A 22353-nucleotide genomic window follows, 5' to 3' on the forward strand; every position below is an offset into this window, starting at 1 on the left:
TGGTGTCAAGAATGCAACACAGAGCTGTGTGGTGGTGATGCAAACCTTTAATCCCAGCGCTTGGGAGCCAGAGGGAGGTGAATCTCTGTGAGTTTGAGGTCAACCTGGTCTACTGAGTGAGTTCCAGGACAGCTGGGTCTATATGGAGAAACACTGTCTTGAAAAATCAATCAATCAAATAAACAAAACCCCCCAAAAACCAACAAAGCAAAACAACAAAAAAGAATGCAACTCAGGAGCACCTAAGGGGAAGAGATACAGACAGTGAGCTCTTAGACTCAATTGGACGTCAGTCTGCCCAGCTCTCATGCCCTCTGTATGTCTACAGTCTTCCAATTCAAATGTCGTTCAGGAAGTTTCTGAAGCCTATTGTTTAGGACCTAAATAAGTTTCATTATATAGGTATGATTGATGCCAAGCAGTGGCCATAAGTAATCAATCTTGAGTCCCCCTGCACTCCCCAGGGATAGAGGATGGGTCTTAAAATTCCAACCCTCCAATTATGAAGTAGTCTTTTCTGGTGACCAGTTTCCATGCTGAAGTCCCCACCAAGAGTCACTTATTAGCATAAATTCTGGCATGGTTGAAATGCAATTTGTTGTGAGTAGCAAAAGTCTCTTACCATGTAGGGAAATTTTATACATTTTAGGAGCACTGTGGTGAGGGATGCAGGACAAAGAAAGGTCAGTTTTTGTGTGTGTTACAAGTTGCAGTTGAGGTAAGACTAGGGTACAGCCCTTCTAGTATTTCTGCAATCTCGGATCTGTGCTTGAGAGACAGAATGACCTTCCATTCCGAGGTCATCTTTACAGGTTTACTCTTCAGGATGTGTCAGAAGTCTTACCTCTCCTGTTCAGTTCATCCCACACTGAAACAGTGAATATACTCAGGGCATGGGGTGTCCATGAGCAATGGATGGGAGCCTAGGAGAGGACGAAGGCCAGTCCATACCTAAAATTTGTGGCTTATCAGAGTGGAGCTATGAGACTTCTTTATTGACACCAGGAGGCAATGGTATAAAGGAAGAGCCATCTATTGGATGATCTTCCACTCTGGCTTAAATGTAGTTTTGAAACTGTGGAGGAGGAGCTAGAGAGAAAAAACTGGCTTTGTGAATTTTGTTTTTGTTTTGTATGATCTCACTATGTAGCCCTGGCTAGCCTAGACCTTGCTATTAGAACAGGCTGGCCTCTAACTCAGAGATCTGCCTGCTGCTGCTTCGGTGAAAGTGTGCACATCTTACTTGGTTCTGCTTCCTTTTGGCCCAAGTTGCTGCCAAATGAGATGCTCAGAAGAGCCTATCTTTGGATCAGAAACCTGTACAATGCTTTCCTTTCCTAGTTCAGGGCCTTTCAAGTCTTCTAGGGATTCTCTGAGAATGGAGTTTGTTTATTTTCTACCCATATTTCTGGTTTCTCGTCCTCTAATGCTGTCACCTCCCCAGCCTTGATTAAGCATCCGCTCTGTTTCTTGGTACTGCAAGTTTATCAGGGGGACTAGAGTTTCACAGATTTAAGGAGAAAGACCACTGATCCAAATCATCGTGGCCAAACTCATTAAAACAAACTTTTTTTTTTTTTAAATTTGTCTAATAGGCTGTCTCTCCCTAAAGGCTGGTTCATGAAAACAGCATTAGACATGGGGAAAATAAGGGTCTTTAGAGTTCAGGAGTAGGTGGCAGGGTTACAGAAGCAGAACATAAGCATAACAAATTAGTCATAACAGCCTCTTGTATCAAAGACATGGTTGAAAGGTGGTCACAACAAGGTGGTCATAATAACCTTTTGAAACAAAGGCATGGCTGCCGTTTCCTGGAACAGGCAGTCAAAACTATTTGTAGTTAAGGTTTCAGGTGAGTCATAGCCCAATCCTTGAGAATCAGAGATTTAATCATAAACAGAAATAAACCTAGTTTGTCTTTACTATAAGATGGGTCTCAAGTCCAAGATGGAGGCATACTGATTTGTCATTGCCCCCTTGTCTTATGTGTCCCTACCAAATCCTTGATAGGGTCTTAATGTTCTTTATCTGGGGGAAACACAACTTGTCACGCATTGAAAGATGCATAGCCTGCTTGTATATCTGTTTGGTTAGCATAGAAAGAACAACATTTTTAAAGGCCATATAATTTTGGTACTATCAGTATTAAAGGTACTGTAGGTAGCCATTTTGCTCCCTTTGCAAGAGAATTTCCATTTTATCTAACATTCCAGCCTTCTGCTGTGGATAAGGGGCAGTCTGTTCCTTCTCAGCTGAAGTTAGGTGTCGTTGTCAGGGCCCAGGAAGGCTGGAATCAATGGGACATTCACCAGAAGCATCTGCTTTGTTGGCCTAGCTGAAGAGTCAGGTAGCAGTCAACCTCAACTGGACTGGTTTACTTAAATTTTCAACAAGTCCAGGACTTTCCGGTTTTGTAGGACTACCTGGGGCTGGGATAGAGTAAATCACCTTTGGGCCAGTTTATAGTCTACAGCTGATTTCTGTATGGTGTCCATCATCTGAGTGGAACTCTGACAAGACAGAGACTAGGGACAGGAGTTAAAAAATGTAAAGGAAACTCTTGTATTTGGAGCTTCCCCCTCGGGAATGGACAAGAGGCAGGGGAGCTTAGGCTGATGATTGACAGGAACTTCTCTGGAGTCCACTTGGCCTGTGAGAGGTGGATCTAAGTCCCCTGATTTTGATTCCCTGGCACCCACATTGCCATTGTTTGTAGTCTGTACTGAAATCCACACTGTAGAAAAAGCAGCTAACAGGTGTTTGTGAAACAGACAGAGTAGACTCACATCTTTGAATCATAGCAAAAGCTCTGATTTTGGGTTAAAATTCATGAACTTTTTTTTCTGCCCCGAGGGCTGGGTATATAGATTGTACATAGATTTTTTTTTTAAAGCATGATGAGAAGCATCTGTATTTTTAATGACAACTAGGGGAATTTTAAGATCTTGAGTTTGTGACTGATAATAGTAGTAATTTACCATCTTTATATATTTATATATATATATATATTTATAGAACTTAATTGATTAATGTTAAACTTTGAACTTTTGAAATCTTAGTATAACAATAGCATAGAGGGGAAAGAAATCTGAAATAACTCATTTTAAAATCATTTTTATGTCTTTATAATTTATATTTATATATATTAAATAATTTTATTAGATCCTCATAACTTTTATAAGACTTTTATATCCTTAGATGTTTATAACTTAAATTATGTTTAGACTTTTATAATATCTATAAACTTTAAATTTTTTATACAGTTGATTATCATTAGACACGCATAAGTGGTTGATTATTGAGAGTAGTCTTTGGAGGGCAAGCTATGTTAACTGGAAGAGTAATGAAAACCTTCTGAGATGAGGTGGTGCATGCTCTGGAGCTCTGTTCAGTCTGCCCTGATCCTGACTCATGCTGTCTGCAGCCACGCCTCAGCCATGGCTTGTGAAGATACTGGAAAAAAAACACTTGTGGAACTTGAGGAGGTGATTTGCCAAATTCGAATCACGCTCACCCGCCTCAACGTGAAGTTGCGGGAGAAGTTGTGTACTGTGTTTTAAGCAAAGGAAAAGTATCTGAAACCCAAAGAACTGGTGTATATGCTCACCAAGACAATGAGAATCACTATAGGAAAAACACCTTGTAGTGAAGGTTCTAAGACGTGGGGTGGTTTCCAAATGAGAATCCACAAGCGACCCATTGACTTACACAGTCCTTCTGAGATTGTTAAACAGGTTACTTCCATCAGTACTGAGCTAGGCATTGAAGTCAACTATTTTAATAAATTGACTTAATCAGTTATTAAAAACAAAGATTGTAAAAGTTATGCTGAAACCTGTTTCGTGTGAAGTAAACAGTGTCCGCCTTTTCCAGCAGCAGACCTTACAGCTCTAGAAAGGTGTCAGAGCTACAGTTAGCTGTCAGTACCATCAGAGAGAAGGATAAATTATAGCAGCGAGTGTAATCCACATGGCCTGTGTAGTCATTAAAATGACAGACTCGCCAGCTATCTGGATGATTGCCCTAGGCTCCTGTTGTGATCTTGATGGTTTTGTTGGGGCCAGAGGTTGTAGGTCTTCAGCTGTCCCGTGGACAGCATTGCATCTTCAGCTGCCGACAGGACAGCACAGGGTCTGAGAGAGAGATTTTCCTGTGGAGGAGGAACTTGGGAAAACTGACCTCACTTAGACAAGGCAGCGTAGGGCAGTCAACCCAACAGTGTCCACAGTTGGGGCAGGTCCTTGTGCAGGCACCTCATGGGGCAGCTTTGCCCAGTGGTTAATGTTACCAGAATTCAGTTCTGTGCCCCATCATCTTTGGAGACTTTAGCGTTACTATTAGGAGTCTGTATTTCTCTCAATCACGGACATTTTTTTATTAATCATTTTAAATGCCATATTCAGCAGATGTCTGAAAAGTCTTGAGGGCCGTCTACTAAGTGTACTTGACTTGAAATAACTGTTTTTAGTTACTGCTTTAGGTTTAACATTGAACACATACAGGAGTCTAAATAAAGTTTGTCCCTGTAAATGAGTTATATTTGTACTTAGCATGACTCTGAGTATGGTTTTGAATATATTTAAAAAATTTGATTATTTATAAGGTGACTATTAATTTGCATGTCTTAATTATCTTTAATAGTTTACAAGTTTGTAGCTTTTATAAGATTAGAATTTTACAGTTACACCGTGCTGAGTTTAGCCTTTAAAAATTACCATTTTTGAATTGAAGCCTTTTAAGTATAAAATGAAACTTTAAATCATAAATAGAGTATAAGGAGACTGGCAGATTTACTTTCCTGATCCTTTTATAGTGCACCATTGCAGAATATCACAGTGTCTCGTATGCCTCAATCTATCAAAATAGCTAAAGTTTAACAAAGTTAGCAAAGACAAGGACGCTAGACATATGCTAAGTCAGTCTTTGCTAAGCCTTTCCTGGGGTGAGCTTTTAAGCATGTTTTGAGTTGATATATTTTAATTAACAAGAATAGTTAGCTAGACGTGAAACTATAGGAGTTAAAAAGCAAGGCTAATACATATGGAGACTTTCCCAGAACTATGGACATTGAAGAATTAGGTCTTCGGTGTTTTTGTTTGGTGGTGCTGTCTAAGTATTGAGTTTTATAGCCTGAATGGTAAGATCATCTGTGTATAAGTGTCTATTAACCCTGTGTTGTAAGTTTTAAGTCAACTTTCGTTACAGTTTTACAGATTTTTAATCATATCTATTAAACTTATAAATTTCTAGGTACAGAAAATAGGTATAATAGTCTTGCAGACCTTGAGGTAAGGTTTATATCTTAGCAAGCGTTGTAGGCAGTTAAATGAAACCAGAAGTCTAGATTTTTAGCTGCTCTGCCTTGCTTGGTCATCCCCCTCTTCCCCGGCTGTCACAAAGTGAGGTGGCTACCTGACATAGGACAGAAACTTTCCAGCTTCAGAGCCAGCTTCTCAATACAGCAGAACAACATAAAACAATGTTTCAGTTTTATCAATACCCAGACATTTGAGTCCTGCTAAACAGAATCCAGTGACCAGAAAGCTCAGAGATGAGGAATTCTGAGCCCTGGATGTCGCAGCAGCATGGCAAGTGGGGGTGCTGGATTTGGGCCTGGGTCAGGGGCGTGAACAGAGCTGCCCTGGTTTGCCAGGACTATCAGGATGCCAGGCCTCTGTAGGCTGACAAGTGACTGCCCTAGCAGAGAAGAGTGGCAGGCTACCACATACGAAGGTCCCAGAAGATTCTGTGAGGACATGCAGATTTCTTCATTCCTAGCCTGCCTGGATAGCTATGCTGCCCCTCAGCAACCAGATCTGAGCCCCACTGCCACACTGAGCAGGCGAAGCCCAGACAACAAGACTTGCCCCCTCCATTGCAGGCACTGCCAAGGCTGAGGGCTCTGTAGTGTTGGCTGAGCTCTGCGCTGCCGCTAGGACATATCTGCCTAGGATTGGATTCATTGCCTGAACAGGACAGGACAGGGTCCAGGGTACAGCCTGTGTGGGCTCGAGTGTGACAGAAAGCAGCTGATGGCCAGCCTCTTTTTTTTTTTAAACAAGTATTTGTATGCTTAATGCTTACCCTGTGTCTCTTCTCCCCACTTCCTCTGCTTCCATCCACCTGCTCTCTCCAAGGTTTAATCAAGAGTACTTATCGGACTAGCACAGCCTCAGCTTTAAAGGTCAACTCCCAAAATGGCTGAGATGAAAAACTTAGACTGCACAGGGATGATGGAGAGCGAGCTGTCAATACCAGTGTTAGCCTTCATGCCAAGGGCTCCGCTTCAGCTCAGAAAATCTGTAGCTCCAGCTGCCCTCTTTTTTCTAGTATTAGCCACCCTGCTGGTGAGATGGCTGAACCATCTCCAAGGGGACTAAGAAATGCTTAGAATAGCTCTCAAGGGCTGGCCTAGAGCTAGAGCGAGAGGCCCTTTTCTAGAACTTGTTGCATGTTTTGTTTTTGCAGAACACATGTAGGAATTGATCTGTAACTTAGTGATGAGGAGGAGAGAGGGCCAGGGAGGAAGCAAGAGTGGAGGGGAAATCCCATAAACCTGAATGTGAGCGCATACTTACTTGCTTTCCATTGGCTAGAAAGGCAAGGTATGTTGGAAAATAATGACATGATAGTGTTAGGCAGTGTCCATTTTGTTATGGATGGGACCCTGTAAGAGAAAAGAAGTGAGGAGAATCAATAGCTGGTCGATTTCAAAAGTGCAAAAGTCTGTGTACCATGAATCTGTCATTGAGCCCAGCCAGGGGTGGTGGTAGCAGACAAGAAAATGATATAGATGCCCGGGTTTGAGAGCAAGTTTGAAACCTGAAGTGCAGTCTCAAAGAGAGCCATGTCAAAAAAATTACTGTTTTGTTTCATGTTTCATTAGTTGAACTCCTACAGCATTTCACGTGTAGTTCTTGATGTCAGGAAGTCTGTGAAGGCATAACCTAGGCCTGCCTGTATGAGCTATGGTATGGGGAAGACCCCTAGATAAGGATGTGATTCTGGGACAACATAGCAGGACTTGAAGGAAAGACTTCCCAAAGGTAGAGTCACTGAGGCTTCCTGAAGAGACGTTTTGTATGTGTTGGAAAAGAACCAACACAGATGGATTTAAAATCCGGGCTGAAAGCCAGGTGTAGTGGAGCACACCTTCAATCTGAGCACTCAGGAGGCAGAGGCAGGCAGATCTCTGAGTCTGAGGCTAGCCTGGTCTACAGAGTGAGTTCCAGGACAGTTAGGGATATGTAGAGAGTCTCTTGTCTTGAGACAAAACAAACAGATCCAGGAAGTCTCTGATAGGACAAAGTGATTTTGGTAACAAATGAAAAAGTCCTGATCCCTTGATTAGGATGAACTTTAGAAATTAGGAAGAGGGGCCGGGCAGTGGTGGCGCATGCCTTTAATCCCAGCACTCGGGAGGCAGAGGCAGGCGGATCTCTGTGAGTGCGAGGCCAGCCTGGTCTACAAGAGCTAGGTCCGGGACAGGCACCAAAGCTACAGAGAAACCCTGCCTCGAAAAACCAAAAAAAAAAAAAAAAAAGAAAAAAGAAATTAGGGACAGGGAAGGAAACATGGAAAGGTGAGAGAACTTGGAAGAAGTTGAGGAAGCTTCCTTTACACGAGCCAGACTGAGGGTGGGTCCTGCCTCGGATAATGGAAAAGAGGGGCTTGATTGTATGCTAGAAAAAATGGAGTCAGCAGGAAGTACTGTGAGAACGTGGGAGCCAAGAGGTCAGAGCTCAGCATCTGCAAGCGCAGGAAGGGCCTAGTAGACACCTTGTGAGAGTCTGGTGAGGTTTTCACCTGCGACCCTGGACAGTGGGTGCTGAAGAGCGGGGCAGCTGGGAGCGGAGGAGTAGGCGGCAGGGCTCTGCTCGGTTGCCCACGGCTTGCTGAGGACGCTGTGTCTGCGTCAGCTGTGGGCTTGTGCGGAAGGTCTCGGGTAGGCTGGAGTGCTGAAAGGCTCTCCCTGTGAACTAGTTCTGATCGTCCCTCTTATGAAGACAGGGAAAGTCTGTGGGATGCTTTGAGAACTTGACAGTGGCTTGGCAGAGTGACGTTTGCACCCCGTGAGCCTCTGCTTTTCCAGCATGCCTAGGAAGAGCGGCAGCACCGGAAGCAGGACACTGTTCAGGGGCCCTGCAGGCTGCTGGTGCTTGTGTTGTGGTCCGGCTGACTGTGTTTCTGCTCATGTTAAGGTCTCACTGTTATTGATTATAATTCACAGACTGCTGATATTCCCTTATTTTCCATACTTTGTTAATTTGGACAAACCAAAAATTGAACTTCATTTAATATTTTTCAGTTCCCAGAAAAGTATGTATATAGCGTGTATAATGATGTTGCTTAGAAGATGAGAACTATTTCTTTGGATTAAAAAATTTAAAATTGGATTACCTGTGCCCATAATTAGTTTATCAGGGCAGAGGTGAGTGTTTGTGGAATAGTAATAGAGTATATTTGTAAAAGTCCTCCCACCCCAGGAACATGGAAAGAAGAAATCTCCTGGGCCTCATCCTAGCAACAGCCTAGATGTTTCAAGAACATCCTTTGCTTAACCTCTCCTTAGCATTTCCTGGGTTTGCCAACTCTGACTTTTAGGCAGAAGAGCAGAGATTGTCTATTATGTTTCTCATGGCTAAGAATAATTGAGAATTAATAAGATACAGGAATTTTAGTTTAGCAATTGGATAGAGAAGAAGAAAACTTTTTTTGGCTCCCCAGCTCCTCTCTGGTTTTCATGCTCTCGGCTTGTCTCCCTTTCTCCAGCATCCCCTGCCACTGTTGCCTCCTCTCCTGCCGCATTGTAATGGCTTCTACCTGTAGCTGAGTGGCAGGTGGCAGGGGATGGATAGTTGGGATGTATGTAGCTGAGGGAATATTTTCTTAATTCTGTTAGCATCAAAGAAATGACTTCCAAGCCAGCCCTTCCAGCCATACATTTCATTGATCATCAGAATGAGAGGGAAAATACGTTAGCATTGTCAGAGAGGGGATTTGGGAAAATCAAGTCTGTGCAACTGAGTAATCTAAAGTCATTGCATTAGAAACAAATCTTGAACTGTAGTTGCTGTATTTCCTAGTCTCCCATGGCCAGGTCCTTGATGGAAACCCCATGTGCTGTATAAATGACACATGCCCAGCTTTAAAGAACCTCAGACTGAAGAAGGGGTACTGGCCTGGACTGCCCGCCATTGGATATTTCTAGGCATGACATGGGAAAACAGGAATCCTAGAGGTTTTTTGTTTTTTTAATTTCATGTGTATGAGTGTGTGCCTGACCGTATGAATGTGTAGCATGTGCACACAAAGTGCCTGGGGAGGCCAGGTCTCCAGACACAAGTTCAGTAGGCTATGAGCTTCCCAGTGTGGGGACTGGGAATGGAACCTCGTTTCCCTTTAAGATGGTAAGTGCTGCACTATCTCTCCAGTCTGTTTCATCCCGTGACTTCACAGCGCCATGTATTGCAAAGGCCTTATTAGAGTTCTCTTGAGTTATGCATGGCTTTATGACCATTACCATGTATCCCCTCTGCCTTGGCCTGGTCCAGAGGGAGGTCTCAGAGAGGCTATCTTAGCCTCTTTGTCCAAGTCTAGCAATCTGCTTCTTATTAAGAGAAAGAAGTCGTTTGGTTGTGAAGACAAAACTAAAATGTTTATCTCCTATGGAAAAGAAAAACTAATGCCCCCCTTTCAATTCTTCAAGCTCTTTAGGGAAGGAGTATCCAGAGAGCAGAGCTTGAGATGTATTTTGGCATTTGGTTGTTGTTGTTGTGGTACCTTGAATGCCACAGCCTGCATACTTTGACCTATGTCTTTTATAGCTGTGTAGCCTTGGGCAGCTTACTTAATTCCACTAAAATTTAATGAAATATTTAATGAAATATGTTCTCATTAAAAAAGAAATTGGTGGTGGAGGAGAAATTGCTCAGCTGTTAAGAGCCCTTACTACTCCTGCAGAAAACCCAAGTTCAGGTCCCAGCACCCATATCAGGCAGTGCCCCACTGCCTACAACTCCAGTTCCAGGAAATCCTATACCTTCTTCATGCTTTTGCAGGTACATGCATGTACATAGTACACATAAACTCATATAGGCACACACATACGCAGAAAAGTAAGTAAATCTTTTTAAAAGGAAAGATGCCCATTTTATATCCTAAAATAGATATAGTAAAAGAAACAGTTAACATTTATTGAGAAAGTAATATTAATGTGGCACTATAGCAAATACTTTATAATATTTTCACAATAATGCTCTTGTTTCTGTTGTATTACTAGAGAAATCAAAACTGAGCAAGGGCTGGAGGGGTAGCTCATTCGTAGAGCACTTGTGTGGTCCAACACTAAAGGTAATAGTAACAGATTCCCAAAATGGAGTAGGGATAATCTGAAAACCCTCACCGGTACTCTTCAAGTGTGTCCAAGCCAAGAGTGACAGCCGCTGAAGTGTATAGGTCAAGAATAGCAAATGTACGGAAGGTGTGGTGGCGCACGCCTTTAATCCCAGCACTCAGGAGGCAGAGGCAGGTGGATCTCTGTGAGTTTGAGGCCAGCCTGGTCTACATGGTAAGTTCCAGGACAGCCAGAGCTGCATAGTGAGACTGTGCCTCAGGAAAACACGCACACCCTAAAACAATAACAACAGCCAGGCGGTGGTGGCGCACACCTTTAGTCTCAGCACTTGGGAGGCAGAGGCAGGTGGATCTCTGTGAGTTCGAGGCCAGCCTGATCTACAAGAGCTAGTTCCAGGACAGGCTCCAAAGCTACAGAGAAACCGTTTCTCGAAACCGCCCCCCTCCAAAAAAAATAAACCCCAGTAACAACAAAAGGAAGAATAGCAAACCTGGGGCTGAAGAGATGGCTCCGCAGTTAAGAGTACTTGCTGAGCAATCAATCATGAAGACTAGAGTTTGGATCCCGTGACCCATGTGACAAGCCAAGCATCCCACAAATGTATGTAACTCCAGCTCTGAGGGATTCAGTGCCCTCTTATGATCAATGTGCATGTATAGGCATGTATACCTGCACACTTATGCAGGTATACGTTTACACAGACATATACACACATGAACAGATTTTAAGAATGGCAGACATGGAGGATGGTCACACATTGGAGGACACTAAGAATATAAGACAATCAGCTACAGGGTCATAGATTAGATTCTGGGCAGAAAAAAGTGGGCAGTTGGTGAAATGCAAATCAATAATATAGTTCAATGGCTACTGCTTTATCAATGTTAATTTGTTAGTTTGGTAATTGATTTATAGTTGTGTAAGGTATTACTTTCAGGAATCAGGTGAAAGGAATGTGATAACTGTACCTTTTTCCCTGAAAGTCTAAAATTACTTCAGAATAAAAAGTTAAAGTACAGTAAATACATGTCCAGGAGACCTATTTGGTAAAGAAACTGACCAGAACATAGCCCTGTCACTTGTATAGCAAATGGCACCAGATTCCATTTCATTCCCGTGGCAGAGTGAGGTCTCATAGTATAGGGCCGTTACCAGCCTCTTTTGTGCCTGTCTACCTCCTGTATCCTTAGGAGATGGCTGCCCTGGACAGGTGATTGGTCAGATATCAGTGTAGACACATCTCAGTCTGATCCTGTAGCGGGACACTCATTTAGCATCAGAACTCTGTGGATCAGTTCCTTGAAATACAATTTAAATTCTGCCCGTTTTATCCTTCTATCTAAGCACCCATCACCATGGCAATTTGTTTCCAGATTACAGTTTCTACCCTACGCTCACTGTTTGATCATCCACAAGAAAGAAAGATAAGTTCAAACCCAGCTTTGCAATAATTTATTATTTTCTTTTTTGTTTTAAGTGTCTTGCTTTTGTACAAAGCAGGTATTTTGCTTGCTTTTCTTGCGAGCAAAAGGTACATGTGCTCTTCTTAAGACTGATGTGACCATCTCTCACACTAATAGCAGGGTGGGTTGAAGAAAGCCGTTATTACCATTGGGAGAATGTGAGTTTTTTGCTTTTTGTTTTTGCTTTGAAGTTAGCTGTCAGGGGGTATGGGAAATATATTTCCGTTCTAGCCCGTAACTCCCTTACAAGTATTTACCAACAGCAGCTCATATTTTGTAAGTTAAAAAAAAAAAATCAATGCTAAAAAATGTTGTTTGTGTTTTAGCTGAGTAACCAAGGTGTTCTGCTTTCTGCTATTGATTTACATATTTTATTGTTAGACCCTTGGGATGCAGGCAAGTTACTCAATAGTGTGACAAATGACCGGGCTCTGAATTATGTATTGTATCATGGGGGAGTTCATAACTCTATTTCTGTACAGGTTATTTAGGCAAAAGGCTACTGAACTGTGATTTCATGTCACTAAAGAAGACAGGGAATGATGGTGAGAGGGAGAAGTCTGGCTCAGGATTGAATAGTAGTTTCCTTCCTTCTCAGACTGAGTTCAGAGGTTTAAGATGGACAGGTTTGGGGTGGGGACTGGGAGATTGAAAATGTCTGGGGTAGGAGAGAGAAAATCCACTGAAAATCAGCCTCTTGTACTTTGCTCAGGCCAGAGCCCACTAGACAGGAGACTGACCCCTCTCCTGGGCTTCTGGGGCAGAGCCCTGGGTTAGTCGTCTTTGCTGTTTCCTCCCCCTCCGCCCACAGCCACTTGTGCTGATGGATGTGTGAACCTTTTACAGACGGTTTAGCACTGCTTGGCTCGCAGAGATCATCTGTCTCTTTTGAATGAGCAACTTTATGCTTGCAGCTTCTTTTCCCAGCACAGAGAGAAATTGCCTCTGCTGGCTTCTGCCTTCTGACGGGAATGTTTACTTTCCCCAGGGAAAGGCCCTATTCTTTAGTGTTAATGTCTGCTAGAACTCCCTGCCCCTTGTGGGAGCATAGCCTGAGCTGAAGGGTGGACAGGAAGAGGTGGCCATTGGAGCATGCACAATTGCCACTGGGGCAGCCATCTGCTAGTGTTGCGGCTTGCAGCCTGCCTCGGAGCAAGCTGTCAGGAGGGAGAGTCCATACTCTCGGGCCTGCATGCATTATGAACAGCCATTCGCTAAATGAGCTTCCTAAGTGTATATAACTCCTGTTCTTGTATGGCCTGCCTCAGGGCACCGCTCAGAATCTCCCCTAATTATACTTCTAGTGCGGAACATTTAGAGTTTCTGGTAATAGCTGATTTTTTTTGGTGTGTGGGGGGTAGATTTCTAAAATTGCAGTGAGGGATTGATTTATAGTTATGGGAAAATTTGCTTCTTACAGGGAAATTATCAACACTGTAATGATACAGTTTCACAGCAGTGGTATTTTTCCTCCATCCAAAACCACAGCTGCCCTACCCCCACCTAAATAGATATCTTCTTCCAGAGCGGATCCCCTGTCTTCTGGGGATGTTCCTCTAACATTAGGATTTAATTGTACTTCCGTTGTAGACCACCGCCCTGTTCGCGTAGCACCGTCTCCTCCCCACCTTCTCTTCCTAAAATGGAGAAATTTTTCACAGGCTGTTTAGAAAAATGAAATTTCATAACATGACTTGATCCTCGCCCACACAGTGAGGACTCCTGCCATGCAAGCATGCTGTGTGTATGAGGAGCAAGTCCTGACTCTCATCCCTGTGTTGCTCCCTTTTGGAGTCTGGGGATCCAGCTTTTTTCCTTTGTTCCCCTCCCAAGCAGTGTTTTCTTCTCTTAAAGGATGGCATTTGCAGGCGGACACTGTTTCAGAGGCTCCGTTGGTAGACCCAAGTTGACCGCTGGGGATGTTTTCCTTGAGTGCTTGTCACGTGTTAGATGCAGTGGAGGTAGAGCGAATGCTTTGGCCCCTTTGGGAACATGTTCAAACAAGTTGACATTCTTACCACCAACCACTCCCAGGGTCTGACTTCAGCATCCTTGTTCCTGGGAGTGTTGACAAGTCAAGGTCACTGAGGCCTTCTAGTGTTGGACTAGAGTTGCTGGTCATACTGGGTTCTCCCTACGTCAGTTTTTTTGCCGCAGGACCAGGCATGGTATTTTCTTTCTCAGTTGAGCCACCCGCAAGCTCCTGTGTAAACCCCGTGCCTGTGGTTGGGTCAGCACAGTGGAGGTCTCAAGCTGAATTTTTCTCCTCTGCACTGGCTTCTGTAGGATTTCTTCCCATTTCTGGCCTCAGATAACTGACTTGCTAGCAGGTTCTGGAGCCTTCCTAGACCTGCAGCAAATCCGTCTTGGCAATAGCACTGTCTATTGTAGGGATGCAGTTACTGAATGTCATCTGAAATTAACTTTGCAGACACTCATAAGTGTCATGGGAGAGTCTTCCGTGACCCTGACTTAATACCTATGCTAACTCCCATACGAACTGCTGTGTTTTTCATTCTAAACATGGTTGGCAGTGACTTAGGGGATAAAAGTGAGGGTTTGCTTTCATCTGCACCAGGAATGAAGTGTGTCTAATTTCATTTCTCACACTCTGTCTCGAGCTGAGCAGAGCCCTCTGTGCCCATGTTTAGTACTGCTGTGTTGCTGGACTCTCCTAGCAAGAATTAGGCTAATGTCTGCAACGGCTACATTAGGCGGCAAAATGAGGTTCTAAATTGTAGGTACTATACCGAGGCTCTCTCCAAGGTATTGCCTTGTTCTGGTTTTTATTATTCAAATTCATTCTCTCAATGATTGTCTGCAGACTGACTGGCACACTGCTCAATGCAGTGCAATGGACTAGCTGAAAGGCAAGGTTGCCTTTTAAGAAGCAGGCAAAGGATGGATGCTCAGTGCAGTCAGTTCAGCATCAATCTCAACTCCTGATGGGTCTGGGTAATGCCCGAGAGGAAGAAAAGGAAGGGCTCAGCCTAGGTTAGCGGGCAGAGGAGCACTGAGTGCAGCAATGGCGTTATGCCAGTGACGCCTGCTTGCTCTGTTTGTGGCACTTCTTCCCTTCCCTGTGTGTTAACCACCAGGTGCATGCTTAGCTGGATGCAGGGTCTGAGGGTCATGCCATTCAGAAGTTAGTCCTTCCTGTGCTGGCCCTGTGGCGGTAAGTGGTGGGAGGTTCTGGATATTAAGAGGCTTGCGTTTTATATGGAAGTGGGAGCCCCGTGGCAGTTGAATACCTAGAGAGTTGAGAACTTGGCTCTTACATGTTTGTTTCTTAAAATTACTCTCTCTCCCACCCCCATGAGGAAAAATAGTAAGTATTTAAGGCAGAAAACTTAGAAAACAGAAAAACAAAGGGAAACAGTAACAAAACAATAGCAGAACTGCCCAAATCCTGCTGTACAACTGTGAAATCAGCACCCTGGCCCTGTTCTTCCTTCCAGGGTGCTGACCAAAGTGTCCTCATACTGAACTTACATTTGTTGCTGCTTTCCTTTTATAGATGTAGAGCATTGTAAGCCAAGCTTGGTGGCATCCATCTGTAATCTTAGCACTTGGGAGACTGCCAGAGGATCATTCATGAGCTAAAGACCAGCCTGGGCTAGCTACATAGTAAGCTTCTGGCCATCCCGGGCTACAAAGCAAGACCCTATCTCAAAGAACAACAACAACAACAAAACAGTAAAAAAGCAGGGGTCTGGGACTGGGCATGGGCTGGATCAGGGGCTGGGGTTGAGCCTGGGGTAGGGATGGGACTGGGGGCACCCTGGTTTTAATCCTTAGCACTACATAAAAGCATGGTGCTGTATTCCTGTAATCTCAGCACTAAGGAAGATTGGAAGTTCAGGATTGTCCTCAGCTATATAGTAAGTTCCAGGCCAGCCTAGGCTACATGAGAGTCTATCTCAAAAAGCAAAGCAAGGACTGGTGAGAAGGTTCATTTCCTAGGACCCACATGATAGAAGGAGAGAACCAACTCCTACAAATTGTCTTCTATTCTCTACACCCAGGCCATGGACTAGCATGCCCCTCCCCTCCAAATAAATAAATGTAATAAAATGAGAGAGACTTTTTGTTGTTTTTTTGAGACAGGGTTTATCTGTAGCTTTGGAGTCTTGTACTAGCTCTTGCAGATCAGGCTGGCCTTGAACTCACAGAGATCTGCCTGCCTCTGCCTCCCGAATGCTGGAATTAAAGGCATGCACCACCATTGCCCAGCTTGAGACTTTTTATTTGTTTCTTTTGAGACAGGGTTTTTCTATGTATCCTGGCTGGCCTGGCTGGCCTGAAACTCACAGAGATCCGCCTGCCTCTGCCTCCCAAGTGCTGCTGGGATTAAAGGTGTGCACCACCAACACTCAACAAGAGAGATACTTAAAGATTTTTTTTTCTTTCTTTCTTTCCTTCCTTCCTTCCTTCCTTCCTTCCTTCCTTCCTTCCTTCCTTCCTTCCTTCCTTCCTTCCTTCCATGTGTGCCTGAGGAGCCCAGAAGAGGGGAACTGGAGTTACAGGTGGCTGTAAACCACATGACATGGGTTCTTGAGAATCAAACTCCAGACCTCTGCAATAGCAGCAGGTATTATCTATCCATTAAACCATCTCTCCTTTCCTGAGACAGAAAATTTTGAAGGTTAAAGCCTCTGGTACATGATTAAACGTGTGCTGAAGATTTTCTGGGTGTTGTATTGAACATGGCATTTAATTCAGTGTAAAATATGCTGAATTGATTATTGATTTTGCATGGTAGGGAGCTTCCGACTTTTCACCTTGTAAATCTTCAGTGAACATTCTTGTGTCTGTTTTTATATATTCTCTAAGTTCTTAGAAAGGATACACCAAAGTAGAAGCACTTGTATCTCTAATTTATTTACTTATTTGTTTATTTTGCCTAGTATCTCAGCATATCTTGTCTTAGTTAGGGTTTTTATTGCCATAGCCATTTAATAGCCATAGCTATTCTTATAAAGGAAAAACATTTAATTGGGGTGGCTTGCCTACAGATTCAGTAATCAATCATGGTGGGAAGCATGGCAGCATGCAGGAAGATGTGGTGCTGGAGAAGGAGCTGAGAGTCCTACATCTTGCGGGCAACAGGAAGTTGACTTGAGACACTGCGTGATATTCTGAGCACAGGAAATCTCAAAGCCTACCCTTACAGTGACAAACTTCCTCCAACAAGGCCATACCCACTCCAACAAAGCCACACCTCCTAATAGTGCCACTCCCTGTGAGATTATGGGGACCAATTACATTCAATCTTCTATATTCCATTTCCTGGCTCCCATGAGCTTATAACAATATCATAATGCAAAATGATATTGATAAAATGCATTTAGTCCAACTTCAAAAGCTACCATAGTCTTATTTATCACAGTCTCAACAATGTTTTAAAGTTCAAGATTCATGAGAATCTCTTCTGAGATTCATGAAATTTCTTAACTGCAATCACCTGTAAAAATCAAAATCAATAGACAGATCACATACTTCCAACATATAATGGCACATGATATACATTACCATTCTGAAATGTAGGGAAGGGAGCATAGTGAAGAAATGCTAGACAAAAGCAAGATCGAAAACCAGCTGGGCAAACTTCAAACAAATCCTTGTGTCTAAATCAGAACGCTCTCTACGTTTCCCGCTCCTTCAGCTGTGTTGACTGTAACTCACTTCTCTTGGGCTGCTCCACTCCTGTTTGCAGCTCTCCTCGGCAGGTGTCCCATGGCTCTGGCATCTCTAACATCTTGGATTATCCAAGGCTTCAACTTCACCGCTTTTCGCAATGGCCTAGTCTAGCCCTCCATTCAGGGAAACCCCTGACATGCCTGGTCTCACTGGCTTTCCTTAGTCTCTCTCAGGAGCCAATTCCATAACCTCTTCATTTATCCTTAACTCTTAAGCTAGAACCATGTGACTGAAGCTGCCAAGTTCTGCTGCTTGCTGGGACTGGAAAACACGGTCCCCTCATTCAAGTACATCTTCACCAGCTTTCTGTCTTTCATGGCCTAAGCTTGCCTTTTCTGGAACTTGCTCTGTAGACCAGGCTGGCCTCAAATTCAGAAATCTGCCAGCCCCTGCCTTCCCAGTGCTGGGATTAAAGGTGTGGCCCACCACACCTGGCTCTAAGCTTTTCTTTAGTTTCTTCTTACAAGAGGGAAATTTAGCTGGGTAGTCACCACTCCCTTTATTCCATTTCTTAATCTGTTTAACTCTTTGAATACAGAATTTAGCTCTATCCCACTTCCTGGTGCTCTTTTTCTCCTCAGATATTTTTTCTTGCTCATCTTGCTCCTTTTCATTGTAAATCATCAGAGTTAACACTAATAACCACATAAGAGAGTCTGTATGCTAGGCTGTTGAGGTTTCCTCTGCCAATAGAAGTAATAATCCAAAACTCTTCACTTTAGCCCTAGGCAGACTCTTCAGACAAGGGCAAAAAGCAGCCATTTTGTTCACCAAAATGTCTCAAGAACAGTCTCTAGACCACATACTAACATGCTTCTCTTCTGAAACCTCCTAATCCCCACAGTTCATTATAGCAATATTTCCTTTGTATTTTAATAAATAAAGCTTGCCTGAAGATCAGAGAGTAAAACAACCACACTGGTCAGCCTTACAGATCAGGCAGTGGTGGTGCACACCTTTAATCCCAGTCCTAGAGGGGAATATAAAACAGGAGGAGACAGCTCTCACACACAGTCTCATTCTGAGATTCCTGGAGGCAGGATCACCTTTTCGGACTGAGGTAGAACTAAGCAAGTGGCTGGCTGTTTGCTTTTCTGACCCCTAGGTTGAACTCCTGTTTCTGTCTCTGGATTTTTATTAATTGTACTCCAGTTCATCACACCACATTCAGCACCACTGCCTTCCATGCTCCTACTAGTCTGACCCATTAAGCAGTGCTTTCAGCATTCTACTGCTTTCCTAACTCTAAGCACCAAAGTCCATATTACGCCAAACAAAAACATGGTCAGGCCTATCACAGCAATACCCCAGTTCCTAGTAGCAACTTCTGTCTTAATTAGGGTTTTGATTGCTGTGAAGAGGCACCATGACCACAACACGTCTTATAAAGGAAAAACATTTAATTGGGGTGGCTTGCCTATAGATTCAGAGATTCAGTCTGTTATCTTCATGGCAGAGAGCATGGTGTCATTTAGGCAGACATGGTGCTGGAGAAGTAGCTGAGAGTCTTACATCTTGTTACAGGAAGTCGACTGAGATGCTGGGCAGTATTCTGAGCATAGGAAACCTCAAAGTCTGTACCCACAGTGACATACTTCTTCTAACAAGTCCATTACCATTTCAACAAAGCCGCAGTTCCTAACAGTGCCACTCCCTATGAGCTTATGGGGGCTGATTTCATTCAAACTGCCACACCTCTTTTCTGGGCTGTGTATATATCTCACTTACACAGAGATTTGAGCATTAGTTGTTTTGCATTATGTATCAGGTTCCCTGGGATATAATCTGTATTTGGTCCCTGAAGTTTTCTTTTTTTGACCAGGAAATAGCTAGCTTCCAGTGAGACAGAGCAGCAAGTGCAGAACATGTCTTTACTGTCTTGTATCGCCAGGGACAGAGACATTGTCATCAACATGTTTGACTGTAAACATTTATCGAGTCCCAGACAGAGAAGAGACACGAGCAGGCCTCTGCCACAAAGCACTTTGTATGTCTGGGTAACAGAGTTGGCATAAAGCCTGTTCATCTATGCGTACTTACTGAGGCTGTTGTTGAAGGGAGCATGGTGGCACAGAATGGGCTGTCTTCCTCTTTCTCCTCCTCTTCCTTGTCTCTTTCTCACACTCTTTCCGTCTTCCATGCTGGGAATCTAACCTAGGTCTTTTTATATTTAGGCAAATGCTGTATCATTAAAACACATCCCCCGGATGTTGTTCTTTTTGAGACAGTGTCTAACTATGTAGCTCAGGCCAGTTACTGCCTCCCACTCCCTCCCCTGTGCTAGCACTAAGGGGTATTATAACTTTAATATATTGAGCCCCAGCTGTGCTGACCCTTCTCTCTTTCTCCCCCTCCCCGCTTTCCGTCTTTTCTTCCCTTTCACCATTCTTTCTCCTCTCAAAGCTGTTCTCCTTAAGAGAAGCCATAGTTTTAGGTGAAGTTTTCTAGCCACATAGGGTAGTAAGTGACATATAGATACAGGATGCTGGAGAGCTGGTAGTCACTATAGGTTGTGTAGGAGAAGAAGGTCATCCACTGGAGTAAGATAAATTTCAGAGAGAAGATAGGATAATAGTTGTGGCCTAAAAATAGCTGGAATTTGATGAAGTGGAGTGGAGAGGGTTTCCACGTGGGGGGTGGTAGTAATGATTGTTTAATAACGACTCTCATCCGTATGGCAGCTCAAGCGCAGAGTGAGGGCAGAGTTTTAAGGGACCATGGAAAGGTTATAGGGTTGAATATTGAAAGTTCAGAGTTATGGGATCCATGGCTATTGTAGCTATGTAGTGAGAAGAAAGTTACAACTTTGTCTTTGATTAAAGCCTTAATTTCTTCCAGTGCTATGGTGCTTCCAGGCCCATCCTTGGACTTGTGATCTCGCCTAGCCCCGTAGCTCTATGTCTGTATGCTTATTTATTTGCAAATATTTAAGCGTGACTTCTCTGAACTCCAGACCTCTCTTTCTACCAGTTTCTACTTCAGTGAGTGATTAAACTTTATTGTGTCTACAAGTGAATTCCTGTAACTTTCCCCACTTAAATTAACGGCAACACTCTATTTTTTTCAATTATTCACATCAAATGTTCCCAGCCATTCTCTTCTCTATTCTTTCTCTAACATCCCACATTTATCTGACAACAAATCCTGAAAACTGTCTTCAGAATACACCCTAAATTTGGCTGCTTTTCATCACTGTTGTATAACTGCCATTGTCTCTTACCAGATTTACAGTAAGGCTCCTAAGGGGCCCCTCCTTCCCTTGTCAGTAGCAGTAGCCAGTGGTCCTTTTGCTACGTCTTCCTGTCCCTAAAAATACCCTTTGGTGCTCCTTCTCACAGGCTGCTTCCCTATCCACCACACCCAGCGGTGTGTCTCACTGTCACCTCTGTAATTTAATCTGTTAATGCTCACCCTTCCTCCTCCCGTCCTCTAATTACCCTGGCTTTCTCACCTTCTAGAACACCCAGCCCACAACCTTGATATGTACCGAGTCCCTTTCCAAGCCCTGTGCCTGGCTCCCTCATTTTGTTCAGGTCTTCGCTTACAAAAGGCCTCTTTTAGTAGCAGAAACTGAATTTATTTATGGAACAAAATAACCAAGGTAGTTGGATTAGTCAGTTTTCTGTTACTGTATCAAAATACATAACTCTGGGTAAAGAAAAGAAATTTGGGCTGGAGAGATGGCTCCCTGAGTGAAGAAGCTTGCCACCAAGCTGGTGACTTGGGTTTGATTTCCAGGACCACATCATATAGAGAACTGATTCCTACAAGTTGTCTTGTTACCCCACACACTGCAGCATGCACACAGCTTCTCCATAAGATAAAGTGTAATGAAAAAGGAAATTAAAAAAGAACCTTATTTCTAAGAAGGACAGAAATTTAACCAGGCATGGTGGTACGTATCTATAATCTTAGCACTGTATGGGTGAAGAAGGTAGGAGTACCAGGAATTTAAACTTGTCTTTCCTTGGTCTACAGTGCTAATTTTAGTACCCTCTGGGCTAACCGAGGCCATATATCAAAACAAGCAAACTAAAACAACAACAACAAACCCAAAACAACCTCAAAAACTCTAAACACTTTAGATTGTAGTTTTGGAAGTTCAAGGCATTGCTTTGACATCAGCTCTGTTCTGGTAAAGATTTCATGGAGGGTGTGAGCATCTGTGAGAGGTCTTTGATAAGATAGGAAATCAAGGAAAAGAAAGAGAGCAATCTTGTGTTTTTATAGAAACCATCTAACCAGGTTTCCGAGAGAACAGCATTGACTCCTTCTTAGGACAGCCCTTCATGTTATGGTAGTCACCTATGTCTTGGAGATCTTACCATCCCTGAGCATTGCTGCTGGGGACCAGCTTTGGGGGAATCCTTTTCTTACTTTTTTTTGGAGGGGGGGGTTTGAGACAAGGTTTTGTTATGTAGCTCAGGCTAGTCTGAAAATTTGCTATATAGCCTAGCTATATGACCTCAGACTTGTGATCCTCCTGTCTCTGCTTCCCTGACTTCTAAACTCTGGGAATAAAGGACACATATTACTACATCTATCAGGGATACTCTTAAGCCATATCCAGATCATATCAATAATATTAGATTATAATCCAAACTATAAAATAAATGTTTATTAATCTAAACTCAAATAAATGATTGAATAAATAAGTGAAGGATAAAAGATAAAACTTTCCAAGAGGAGACCAGTAGTCTGTGAGACGCTGTCTGTTCCAGGAGGTGGAGCTTTAACTTAGTGACTCCATGGAACAGATCTGAGAAAGGGTTAAATAGTGACTCTCAACTGTGGAAACTTGGTGCCTGCTCTGTGCATCAAGAATATCCGGAG

The 22353-nt window shown here is 43.3% G+C and overlaps 1 protein-coding gene and 1 pseudogene across 4 annotated transcripts in view; both read left to right on the forward strand.

The window, feature by feature from the left end:
- Sil1 (SIL1 nucleotide exchange factor) overlaps positions 1-22353 on the forward strand; it is a 244298-nt gene that overhangs the window by 87076 nt on the left and 134869 nt on the right. The window lies entirely within an intron of this gene.
- Positions 3438-3794, forward strand: LOC130886972 (40S ribosomal protein S20-like; annotated as a pseudogene).

The sequence above is a fragment of the Chionomys nivalis genome, chromosome 14 (genome assembly GCF_950005125.1).
Source record: "Chionomys nivalis chromosome 14, mChiNiv1.1, whole genome shotgun sequence".
Classification (NCBI taxonomy): Eukaryota; Metazoa; Chordata; class Mammalia; order Rodentia; family Cricetidae; genus Chionomys; species Chionomys nivalis.